This window comes from Bos indicus, chromosome 17 (assembly GCF_029378745.1).
Source record: "Bos indicus isolate NIAB-ARS_2022 breed Sahiwal x Tharparkar chromosome 17, NIAB-ARS_B.indTharparkar_mat_pri_1.0, whole genome shotgun sequence".
NCBI classification, from domain to species: Eukaryota; Metazoa; Chordata; class Mammalia; order Artiodactyla; family Bovidae; genus Bos; species Bos indicus.
The window spans coordinates 7,339,747-7,352,903 of record NC_091776.1 but is presented as its reverse complement, the minus strand read 5'-3'; the positions used below and the strand labels follow the sequence as shown (position 1 = coordinate 7,352,903).

Below are 13,157 nucleotides of genomic sequence, written 5' to 3'. Positions count from 1 at the left end.
CCAATGCATGAAGTGAAAAGTGAAAGTGAAGTCGCTCAGTTGTGTCCGACTCTTAGCAACCCCACGGACTGCAGCCCAGCAGGCTCCTCTGTCCATGGGATTTTCCAGGCAAGAGTACTGGAGTGGGGTGCCATTGCCTTCTGCTAGGCATCCCTATTTTAATAATGAAGAAAATAAGTACCTTGAATAACCTAGCTCAAAATTAACAGAAATCTATGAGATACAAGGCTTCCCAGGTGGCACTAATGGTAAACAACCTGCCTGCGAATACAGGAGATGTAAAAAAGGCAGGTAAGATCCCTGCATCGGGAAGATCCCCTGGAGGAGGGCAAGGCAACCCACTCCAAAATTCTTGCCTGGAGAATCCAAAGGACAGAGGAGCCTGGCAGGCTAGTCCATAGGGTCGCAAAGAGTCAGACATGACTTTGCCACTGTTTAGTGGCAACATAAGCAAGAAGTTATGCATTAATTTATTGTGGAAGTAGGATAGGCCTGTAGATACCGAAAAAGAGCAATTACAAAGTGACAGCAGGAAAAGATAACAAAATGGTTGAGCTCAATATCATACGAATCCAACATTTCATAGACATGTCAGGTTAAATTAAAAAAAATTGTTAATTATGTATAAGGAAAAGATAACAAAATGGTTGAACTCAATATCATATGAATCTAATATGTTAGAGAAATGTCAGGTTAAATAAAAAATGTTAATTATATATAAGGTAATCGATATTCATGAACAAATTAAACAAAAATAATTCAAATTCAAGAGGATGAAAGAGGATGGACTATTAGGAAATGTGACATCATAAAAGATGGTCATTCCTGGTTAGAGAATAATGATTTGTTTTGAGATTATACAAAATAACTCTGATAAACAGATTAAAGGGGCTATTCTGATGACAATGCAACTGTTTATTGGATATAAGTGAAGAATCTAAGAGCCTTAGATATATTATCTTGCTATATTTATAAAAACGCCTTAATATACAAAACCATTAGCAATCCCAATTTACAGATGAAAATAACAAGTTTGGGAAGAAGTTAAATGATTATCAATAGCTGAGGCAAGATTCAGAGCCAATTCTAACTAGACTGACTATTGCATCCTAGAATAATTTGAGTTATGTGGATTAATGAAAGCGTTGGGGCTGAATCTATAGCACCACTGGAATCCTTTCATGGGACTTTTAGATTAAATGCTCTTTTGAAAAAAATGATATTTATACTTTACTCTTAACTATATAATGTATGTGCTTGGGCTTCACAGGTGGCTCAGTGGTAAAGAGTTTGCCTGCCAATGGAGGAGAGGCAGGAGACCTGGGTTCGATCCCTGAGCCGGGAAGATCCCCTGGAGTAGGAAATGACAACCACTCCAGTATTCTTGCCTGAGAAGTCCCATTACCACAGGAGCCTGGGGGCTATAGTTCATGGAGTCACAAAGAGTGGGACACAACTGAGCAACTGAGCATGCATACACGTATAATACAGTGGGTATTTAGCAGACAGTTTCACAAATGGGGGAGAGGGATGAATATTTTGTGTTGGGGTCACTGAAAAGACACTTGACAAAATTGCTTATTTAAAAAAAATGAATACATAAAAATAAGCACTGTCATCAAAGTTTACTGCTTTACTTTCCTTTTTTAAAAAATTAACTTTATTGGGGTATGGTTGCTTTAGAATGTTGGTTTTTACTTTTCTCTTTAATTTTTTTGTATTTATATATCCATATCTATGAACCCAAATGAAAGCCTTTAATTCCTTGTGTTGCTAAAACTTTTTAAAGAAGCCAGTGAATTCTGTGCATCTCTACCACCTGCCTTCCTTTCCCACCTACAAGGAGAAAAAATAAAAGAATAGCCTATATCATTTAAGCAATGTTGCCACCATTCGGGGGTGTAGCAACTATTTTGTGTCAGTTGTAGCAGCCCTTTTATCTAAAAGACGAATATAACAGACTGATAAGCATTGTAACTCAACATTAGTTTTCAGGGTATTTCGTCATATGCTATATGGCTGAAATGGTTTGGCACTTATCTTCACACACTCTACATTTAATTTAATATTACAGAGAAAAAATTTTATCGGCATACTACTATAGCTTTTAAAGTTAACAAATAAGCACTTTTTGCTTTTACGTACCAGAGGATTTTTTAATCCCTTGAAAACAAGCTCTCTTCCAAGTAACATTAAACATATACCCACTATATGATTTCAACTTAATAAACATATCCTGGGAAAAAGAAAGTATTCCATTTTACTTATTGTACTTAACTGAAGCTAAATCATTTCAAAGGCTCACATTGGTAGATTTAATAGCACCACCTTCACAGTTCTATATTATTCAGCTATACTTCATATTAAGTGATTTTCAATATAGTTATTTGTCTGTTTGAGAAAGGCACATAAGTCAATTAAAATAATCTGATAATCCAATGCCCGTGTTGAGCTAAATACCTGGAAGGAGCCCCCCAAAATCTTAACAATCCAAGGTCAACTAAAAAAAAAAATAGGAATTATGAAAATGACAACATCCAAGAGGCTCAATGCTGTTATAACAAAATTTATTTATTCACAGATAGGCTCATATATACACTTAAAGAAACAACGAGGACCATTAAAATCTGGTCCAAAATGGTGACAAGAGAGGCTCCTGAACTCACTTCTTGCCACAGACAAACCTAAACTTTAGCTACACATGGAATAATTCCCTCTGAAAGAAATCACAAGTTAAAGATGCACATTTTAAACCACAAAGAAACCACTAAATTTTTTAAAGGTATAAATAACAAGGCACAGTGAAGATAAACTGGAATCATAAAACAACCCAATCTGAAAGAAAACAGATAAAAGGAGATAAGACAGAAAGAACTGATATAAGGGATAAAAAACAGGTGGAAAGAAAATACATTTAAACTGACTATATAAAATTACATTAAATGTAAATGGTCTCAACGCCCCAACTAAAATGTAGACGTTATTAGAATGGCTATAAAAGCAAGACTGCATTATATGTTGCCCACAAAAAAGGAATTAAAAAAAATAAAGTCATAGACAGGTTTTTAAATATGATAGAAAAAGATACTATAAGTAATAATAATAAAAAAAACCACTGTCATGTCTATATAAATATCAGAAAAGGTAGACTTCAGGACATGGACTATTATAGGTGTGACGGGAGACATTACATGAAGATGATAACAGTTTATGAAGAAAGCATAGCGCTCTGAAATGTGTATGCACTATCTTAGTTTCCTAGGGCTCCTATGATAAAGCACCTCAAACTGGGTGACTTAAACTAATAGAAATTCATTGTCTCACTGTTCTGGAGGTTCAATGTTCAAATAAGGTGTTGGCAGAGCCACGTTCTCTCTGAAGCTTCTAACGGAGGATCCTTCTTGGTCTAGTCCAGCTTCTTGTGGCCTCAGGTACTCTTTCCCTTGCAGCAACATAACTCCCAATTTCTATTTCCATCACTGCATGCTGTTCTCTCCTTTGCCATTTGTCTTACCATAATATTTTCATCTTCTTATGAAAACACCAGTCATACTGAAATTAGCCCCACTTCAATGATCTTAACTTCATTACACTTGCAAAGACCCTATTTACAAATAAGGTCATGACCACAGGTGCTAGGGGTTAGGATTTCAACATAACTTTTGGGGAGACATAATTCAACTCATAACATGTACCCAAAACAAATGCTGAAAATACATATAACAAAAAATGAAAGAAGTGAAAAAGAAGATACAGACAAATCAAAATTAGAGTTGGAGACTTCAACATTTCTCACTCAGTAATCAACAGAATAAGTAGATAAAAAATTAGTAAGGAATATTACTCAGTCATAAAAAAGAGTGAAATAATGCACCAACATGAAAAGACCTAGAGATTGTCATACTGAGTAAAGTAAGTCAGACACAGAAAGACAAGTATCATATGATATTGCTTTTATGTGGAATCCTATCTTTTTCTAATTAAAAAAGGGGTATAAATGAACTTAATTAGAAAACAGAGGTAGAGTCACAGATGTAGAAAACAAACTTTTATGTTACCAGGGGAGAAAGGGGGAGGGATATACTGGGAGATTTGGACTGGTGTACACCCACTACTACACATAAGACAGATGACTAATAAGGACCTACTGTACAGCACAGGAAGCTCCACTCAGCACTCTGATGGCGTATATGGAAAGAATCTAAACAAGAGAGGATATATGTACATGTACAACTGATTCACTTTGCTGTACACCTGAAGCTAACACTGCAAATCAAGTGTGCTCCGGTAAAAATAAAGTTAGTAAGGATATTCCCAACATGGATCATGTTCTAAGCCATACACCAAATTTCAACTAACTTAAAAGAATAGAAGTCACAAAAAAGTATGTTTTCCAATCATAATGAAATTAAACTATGAAGTAACAAGAGAAAGACATGACAAACCTTTAAACCTGTGGAAAGGAAACAACACTCTTCTAAAAAAGAATCTATGGGTCAATGAGAAACTCAAAGAATCTATGGGTCATTAGGAAAATTAGAAAATACATTGAATGGAATAAAAATGAAAACACAATACATAAAAATCTGTTGGACCTTACAAAAATCAGTGTTCTGAGGAAAATCTGTAACATTAAATGCTTGTATTAGAAAGAAAAAGAAGTTGGAAAGGAATAGTTTAAATCTTCCACTTTAAGATACTAAAAAAATAAAAGGAAGAGAAATTAAAATTGAATCCAAATCAAGTAGAAAGAAAAATAGTAAGGGAAACAAAGCTGAAAACAACACCAAAAAACACAAGAGAAACATATGAAACCTATAGCTATTATTATACTTAATGATGAAAGAGTAAATGCTTTTCCCATAAGATAAAAGAAAAGGCCCTCTCAGCACTTATGGTCAACATCATATAATGCAGTAAGTATTCATGTGGAGATGTAGGAAGTCCCCAAAAGTCTACAAAAAAGCTACTAGTATGAATAGTTGAGTCAAACAAAAGTTGTAAAACACAAGGTCAATCTAAAAAAATTCAACTGTGTTCCTATAAATTTTGAAAAGTTTGAAATGGAAAAAAAAAATGAAAATTTTAAGGATAAATTAAAAATGTTAGCATGCAACACAAAAAGCGACAAAACCTCAGACAGAAATTAAAGAAGACCTAAATGAATGGAAGATAAACCATATTTGTGGATTGAAAGATTCAGTATTGCTGTAATTTTTGGTAAAAATGGCCTACCAATTAAACGCAAGCCTAACCAAAATAGTAGAATTGACGAGCTGATTCCAGAAAATCTAGAGTAGCCAAAACAACTTTAAGAAAGAAGAAATAGCTGGATTCACATGCCTGATATTATGACTAACTATAAAACTACATACAGTAAACAAGACAGTGTGCTATTGATATAAGGATAGACTATGCTTATCGACCAGAATAAAGTCTAGAAATAGACCTATACGTATACATCCAATTTAATCTCAATAGAGGTTCCCAGACAATTCATGAGAAAAGACAGTCTTTTCAACAAGTGGTATTGGAAGAACTGGACTTCCATTTGTAAAAAAAAAAAATGAACCTCAACTATTATTTCACAACTATAATACATGATGTTGCTGTTGTTCAGTCGCTCAGTCATGTCCGACTCTTTGCGACCCTATGGACTACAGCACGCCAGGATTCCCTGTGTAGGCTTCCCTGTCCTTCACCATCTCCCAGAGTTTGCTAAAACTCAGGTCTATTGAATCAGTGATGCCATCCAATCACTTCAACCTTTGTCACTCCCTTCTCCTCCTGCCTTTAATCTTTCCAAGCATCACGGTCTTTTCCAATAAGTCGGCTCTGCATCAGGTAGCCAAAGTATTGGAGCTTCAGCTTCAACATCAGTCCTTATAATGAATATTCAGGGTTGATATCCTTTAGGATTGATTGGTTTGATATCCTTACTGTCCAAGGGACTCTCAAGAGTCTTCTCCAGAACCACAGTTTGAAAGCATCAATTATTTGGTGCTCAGCCTTCTTTATGGTCTAACTTCCACATTCGTACATGATTTCTGGAAAAATCATAGATTTGACTACACAGACCTTTGTCAGCAAAGTAATGTCTCTGCTTTTCAATACGCTGTCTAGGTTTTTCATGATATAGACAAAAATAAGTAGCACCAGCAGCAACAATACCAGAGGGTAATAATAATTATGTTTGACACAATTTGTTCTTAGAAAAGTCAAACCATTGTCAGGTAAGAAAAAGTGTGTAATGAAAATCAGAAGATTTTAACTTTTCAGTAGGACATTCTCTCAAATATTAATATATACATATATATGTGAATTTACCAGTCTCTTGGCAATAATCCTGTGAATGGTGCCCCAAATATGCTTAATAATCAATTATTTGACTAAACACATTTAATATAATCAGTGTATTATAAATAAGTGTTTATGTTGAATAAATGTGCTTACTCTAATAAATGGATTTGGAAAATAAAAGACTTGGACAGGAATGTGGACATGTGACTAAAAGATACATTAATACATTACTTATTTTAAAAAGCAGACTATTACACATTCACATAAATTAAGTTTTTACTGTCACAGGGAAATACAAGAATGAAAAGTTAACACAAGGATATAAAGAAAGCTACAAATGTACGTAGGCTTTTTAAGATGGTTTCTTACTATATTTACTCTCTTAAAAAAAAATGCCCCAGCCTGAAATTAGAAGTACAATATCAGTATTTATCGAACTTAAAATTTTTTTCAAGGTGTTTCAAAAAATTTTTCATACAAGTTTACGGTAAGTATATGTTCCTTACTTGGATCTACCCTAGTACTCGCAGCTCTAAACTAAGAAAACAGGAAGTATGATAGGATAAAACTGGTAACATTATGTAAATAAAACAATTTATTTATAAATAATAATAAATGATCACTCCACACCATAGTAACTTACGATGATTTGAGAATAAATACTTAACTTTGAGAAGGATTACTGGACTGGCAGTGTGTTGCTGGTACATGTCAAGATTATTCATCTCCCTGACAGTAATATTAACCACAATCCATTTCAGTAACTTCAGTTTATCATTTTCTGACTAATGTTAAAAAAACAATGTCAGTGAAGGTTGCTTAAACTAAGTGTAGGCTTAACCCCTGTTAGAGTCATTAAAAAACTTCCACAAGAAGGTAACTTCTAGTAAAAAAAACAAATCTGCCATACATAGTACTAATAATTTAAATGCCATACACAGTACTAATAATTTAAAGATGCAAATTGTAAAAAAGTTTGTGCAAAACCAATGGATTATTGTCCTAAGTTAAAAAAAACTGCAGCAAATCCTCTAAACACACCACAATATATTGCCCCATATGTATGTATGTGTGTGTATATATACATCTATATATGTTCGTATTTTGCTAAACTTAATTTTAAATTATGGGCAAAGTGCCAAACAGCTGTATTTTAAACAAAATATATCACACTGTACATGTAATAATTTAAAGTTTTGAAAGGTAAGTGTACTCACGAAAAATTTTCTCCAGTATTGTAACAAATACTATATAAAAAGCAGTCTGCTATTCAGGACCCTCAGATTAAGTACTCTGCTTCCGGTCCTTCCTAATATATGGAGGCAGGCTGACACAAGCCTATCTAAATCTAAAACTTTCTTGGTTTCTGAATTTCATCTTTCCAAGCTATACCCCCTTTCATTTTGGATATCCCTTTTAGAAAGCATCTGTACTTACTCTCAACATTCTATAGTAATGTTTTCTTTTTCTATTAATGCAATAGCTTTTTTCTATTAGGGTATTTATTCTGTTTTGCTTTTAAGGCTTCTGCTTCTTAAATTGTCTTTGTTTCTTCTGGTTTCTTTTATTGTTCTATTCAATTTAGTCTCTACTGTCCTTCACACTGAAGGCTGTCTTTAAATGCTTGCTAGTACTTGGTCATATCTTCATTTCTAAGAATGAGGCACAAAACCGCTGACTTCAGTCACTGAGTGTAAACAGAAATGTGACTTTTACGGAAGCAAAATCATATAGGCTCCAAGTAGGATCCCTAAAATGTCAGTACATTTGAGGTCTTTTCATTGAGACAATCAGTATGTCCAAAGGGTAACACAATTTTCCGCCTTACATTTTGGGGCTGGTATAAGCCTGGCTGTCGGAGTGCTGATATCATGACAGCAAAGGGGTCTGGGGGCCTTCAGCCTTCGGTACTTAAAGCCTTCTGTTAATCCTCCTGCTTTCCATTCCTTACTCTTCAACTCCCCCTCTGCTGTTCTTCCTGTTCTCCAATCAGAAACTTGTCTGGTGCAATTTCTCCAAAAAGTAAACCTCTAGTCTTTTGCTGAGATAAGGGGAAAGGTAGTCCCATTTTGGAAAGAAGTAGACATACATGCCACTGTTCAACCAAAACTATTCTTTCTAGTTACACCTAAAAGTCTACCAGTTCAGTGATAGGGACACATCTGAGGTCAGATCCTAGCCTTTAACAATTAGGAAATCTATGTCCTTGGAGAGTTTCTTAACCTCACTACACCTCTGTTTCCTATGTGTAAAATAAAGATAATAACACATTCGTTAGAATGTGGTTGAAGAGACTAAAGAAGAGCACATATATAAAATGTTTTTTAAAAGCACGTACTTGGGATTCCCTCACAATCCTACAAAAAGATTCTAAACTTTCCCATATCATTCTTTTTTGCTGACTGGACTATAAACTCCCCAAGGCCAGGGAATGTAATTCAAACCAAAATCTCTAAGATCTATGTGGCATATAACAGCATATTTGGTGCCAAGCTTGAAATATATTTAATATATTTTGTCAGCCAATAAAAAACAGCCAAGTGTGGGATAATTTTAATTTCTTTCTCTGCACTTATATTTTATTTAAATGCTTTAGGATCCACTATTTATCATTATAATATAATAAAGTTGTTTTAACTTTCAGTTCCTTTGGTTTAACTGAAGCCCAATAAATAGAAAAATAAAGTAAAAGTTATAATGCTCATCGTCTTAAAACAATATTCCCCTCCCCACCAAAAGAGTATTCTTCTCCCTCTGTGACATCTAGATGGTATATTGATTCCCAGTGTATCTGTTGCAGAGCCCACTAAAAGGACTGGCATTTGTCAGAAACAGCACTTAAAATTTAAAGAGATAAAGAAGTGCTGTCTGATCAACAACAGTTAAATGTCCAGTAGTCAATTCCAGGTCAGGATGAATGCTGTATATTATGTGTGTGTGTTAGGAGAAACATCTCACATATAAAAATACACAACCAGATGGTAGGAGATATGAAGGAGACAGAGAGGGGGGAAGTCATCTACTTTTGCTTTAAACAAAGAGAGAAGAAAACACAATAAATACAAGGATGAATAACAGCAACTAATCAGCAAGTGAATAAATTTAGGACAACCTTGTTCAGATCCCTTCATTTATTTCATAATTTACTCTTTAGAAACACTTTGATCCAGAGTAGAGCAATTTGCTTTTCTTGATTCTTAAGCAAAATAACAACTCACACTGTGCTTACATTCTAAAGTTTTTAAAATGCATGATTTTTCTTTTCCCTCTACCTTGAACTCTTGCAGCATTTTGCTTCATTTGAAGAATGTATGCTCTAACAAATATAGATTATAGCTTGACCATTATAAATTACTGGTTATAGTTTGACCATTCCTGCTTTCCCCCTCACCAATCTTTGGTTTATTTTTTAGTAGAACAGTAACTTAGAAGACTTTATCTAATTTCCAGAAACTAAGAGTCCCTGGTACACTATTACTCAATAAACAATCACTAAATGAAAAAAAAAAAAAAAGAATGCTCAGGGAACATCAGGTGTTCTCTAGAGTTAACCAAACATTCATCTTTTCCATAAAACGGGTTTGGTCAAAAAGCTGGAAGCATAACCTGGGACAAACACACCAGGAGGCAGCAACTGGGAAAAGTACTTTTCGAGCAATAAAATGCCGGTTGCACCTTACCATGCACTTCAGCATAAGAGGTGAAAAGCAACTTGATAATATAACATTAAAACAGACTCAGAAATTGAAGCCAAGCATAGAAAGCAGCATAGCACACTGCAGTGTTTCCCAAGCTGTCTGGGCCAAAATTCACAGCAAGAAATTTGTCACTTTATACCTTAACCCAGTACACACACACACACACACACACACACACACACACACACACACACACACACACACACACACACACACACACACACACACACACACAGCTGTGAACTGCACAGTGTTTAAATTCTGGTTCTATCCACCATCTGTGTGACTTTGTACAATTGGTTTAACCTCACAGTGTATCAATTTCTGCTCCTGTAAAAGATAGTAATAATACTACCTATCTTAGAAGGTCTTTGTGAGGGTTAAAAGAATTAACATATGTAATATACTCCAAAGTGGGATGTTCTTATAGCTGAGTTTTCATTTGCAAGACTTCATTTGGAAATGGCTGGTCTATCTACTGCATTTCAATCTAACAAAATACTTGTTTTTTTGAATAGGCATTCAGGTATATGGACTTCTTTGAGAGCTCAGTTGGTAAAGAATCCGCCTGCAATGCAGGAGACCCCAGTTTGATTCCTGGGTCAGGAAGATCTACTGGAAAAGGGACAGGCTGCCTACTCCTATATTCTTTGGGCTTCCCTTGTGGCTCAGCTGGTAAAGAATCTGCTTGCAAAGAGGGAGGCCTGGGTTCGATCCCTGGGTTGGGAAGATCCCCTGGAGAACGGAAGGGTTATCCACTCCTATATTCTGGCCTAGAGAATTCCATGGACTGTATAGTCCATGGGGTTGCAAAGAGTCAGACAAGACTTAGCAACTTTCACTTTCATCCAGGTATTTACATTAAATATTCCAAAATAACTATCTTTATCAATTAGAAGAGAAATTATTGCACCTGATTATTTTCATTTTCCTCACTTAGAAAATTGGCTTACACAATCTCCTACTAAGGAAAAAAAGTAATAACAGCACAAAAAAATCTTATTAATCCACCATGAAATCTCTGGTACTGAAACAACAGCTATTATAATTTGTTTTTATGGTATGACATTTTGTAAATATATTCCTGCCCTGATTATAACTTCTTATAAAGAAAAGACAAAAAGAAAATATTCTTGTCTCTTTCAAGGAGGCTGTCAAAATATAAAACTAAACTCAGTGTGCATTTGTAAAATATGGATTAATGTCACTCCAAAGTTTATGCATGGTTAGATCTGTCTTCTCATCAGTCAGAATTTTAGACTGGTGATGAAGCAACAGGGAAACTGGAAGAAAAAAACAACTTCAAAACTGATTTCTACTTTTTTTCAGCTTTAAAAGATTAAAGCATTATGTTAAATGAGGAGTTTCTCAATAGAAGAAAATAATAAAATTTCCTCACATTTTCAAACTAAAATAGATTTGATCTTAACAGATTGACAATATTATATAGCAATTATTATAAGGAAATACCATATATAAAATTGAATTCCTTCAAAAGGACATTTTTTACATTCTCTGTCTTAGAACTTTTCTTTCTAAAGATAATGATCAGAAAAATGATACAGAAGAAAGACTGTTAATTATATTAATTCAGCTTCAGAAAAAGAATTCCTGTAAAACATGGACAAGATTACCAAATAAAATTGTAGTTTCATATCAAAACTTTGGGGACATTAAATGGATATAAATATGCATAAATAATTCAATTCATTTAAAAAAGATAGTCAGGCTATATTATCCACTTAAGAATGAGGATAAGACCTGTTTATGATTTAATTTAAGCTTTGCACACAATGTTTTCTTCGATTTCACAAGTTTATTTAAACATATAGTAGTATTTGCTAAGGAGAAGGAAATGGCAACCCACTCTAGTACTCTTGCCTGGAGAATTCCATAGACTGAGGAGCCTGGTGGGCTACAGCCCATGGGGTCACCAAGAGTGGGACACAGCTGAGCGACTTCACTTTCACGCATTGGAGAAGGAAATGGCACCCCACTCCAGTACTTTTGCTTGGATAATCCCATGGATGGAGGAGCCTGGTAGGCTGCAGTCCATGGGATTGCTAAGAGTCGGATACGACTGAACGACTTCACTTTCATGCATTGGAGAAGGAAATGGCAACCCACCCCAGTGTTCTTGCCTGGAGAATTCCAGGGACAGGGGAGCCTGGTGGGCTGCCGTCTATGGGGTCGCACAGAGTTGGACATAACTGAAGCGACTTAGCAGCAGCAGCGGTAGTATTTGCTAAACGTATACTATGGGAAAACTTCCATATAATTCTAGTATTTTTTGTCTTAATATATGCATTTTATTGATGTATAGTTGACTAACAATGTTTCAAGTGCACAACAAGGTGATTCAGTTGCATATGTGCATATATGTTATATATCTACTTTTTAAATAGAAATCTGGCATTCTATTCATACTAAGTGGATGACACCTTCAAAGCAGCTCTGAATGCAGAACTCAAAGGCACGCCTATGGTGTCTCCTCATAATGCAGAAAGAGAAAGAGAGAGTGCGCATGTGTGTGTGTGACAGTGTATGTGTGTGTGTGTGTGTGCACACTCAGGCATGTCTGACATTTTACAACCCCATGAACTGCAGCCCGCCAGGCTCCTCTGTCCATGGGATTTTCCATGCAAGAATACTAGAGGGGGTTGCAATTTCCTTCTCCAGGCATATAATTCTATTATAATCATTTTTCTTACAGATACAGCTCATGTTATGTATGACACACACTCCTGAAAATATGTCTATACACAGATACTTAAAAATGGAATCACACTGGAAACATTGTGGCAGACCTTAATATCAATAGGAATGAGATACAATTTATAAACAATTTTATATACACTGAGTACAATTTTCAAATATCATATATGCTTGATTATTTTACTTAAAATAATGTAAGTCCAAACTCACTTATTTCCATCAATAGTTAATGAAATCAATTAGTATGAGTAGGATTCCATTTTCACGATCTTGAAAGACTTTTCTAGCATTTGAATTACTGCTGCTTTATAGGAGAGGAGATGTTAGTTGTAACTTGTGTGGTTGAGTATTAGAGCTCCCCACTTCTTCCAGCTCTGCTAATCACACCACTATTGGCTATACAATATGTGCTGTTCAGCTCTTGTTGAAAACACTCTTTATAAA

At 35.0% G+C, this 13,157-nt stretch overlaps 1 protein-coding gene across 8 annotated transcripts in view; it reads right to left on the bottom strand.

Annotated features, from left to right (window-relative positions):
• Positions 1-13,157, bottom strand: part of LRBA (LPS responsive beige-like anchor protein) — a 757,794-nt gene that overhangs the window by 187,736 nt on the left and 556,901 nt on the right. The window lies entirely within an intron of this gene.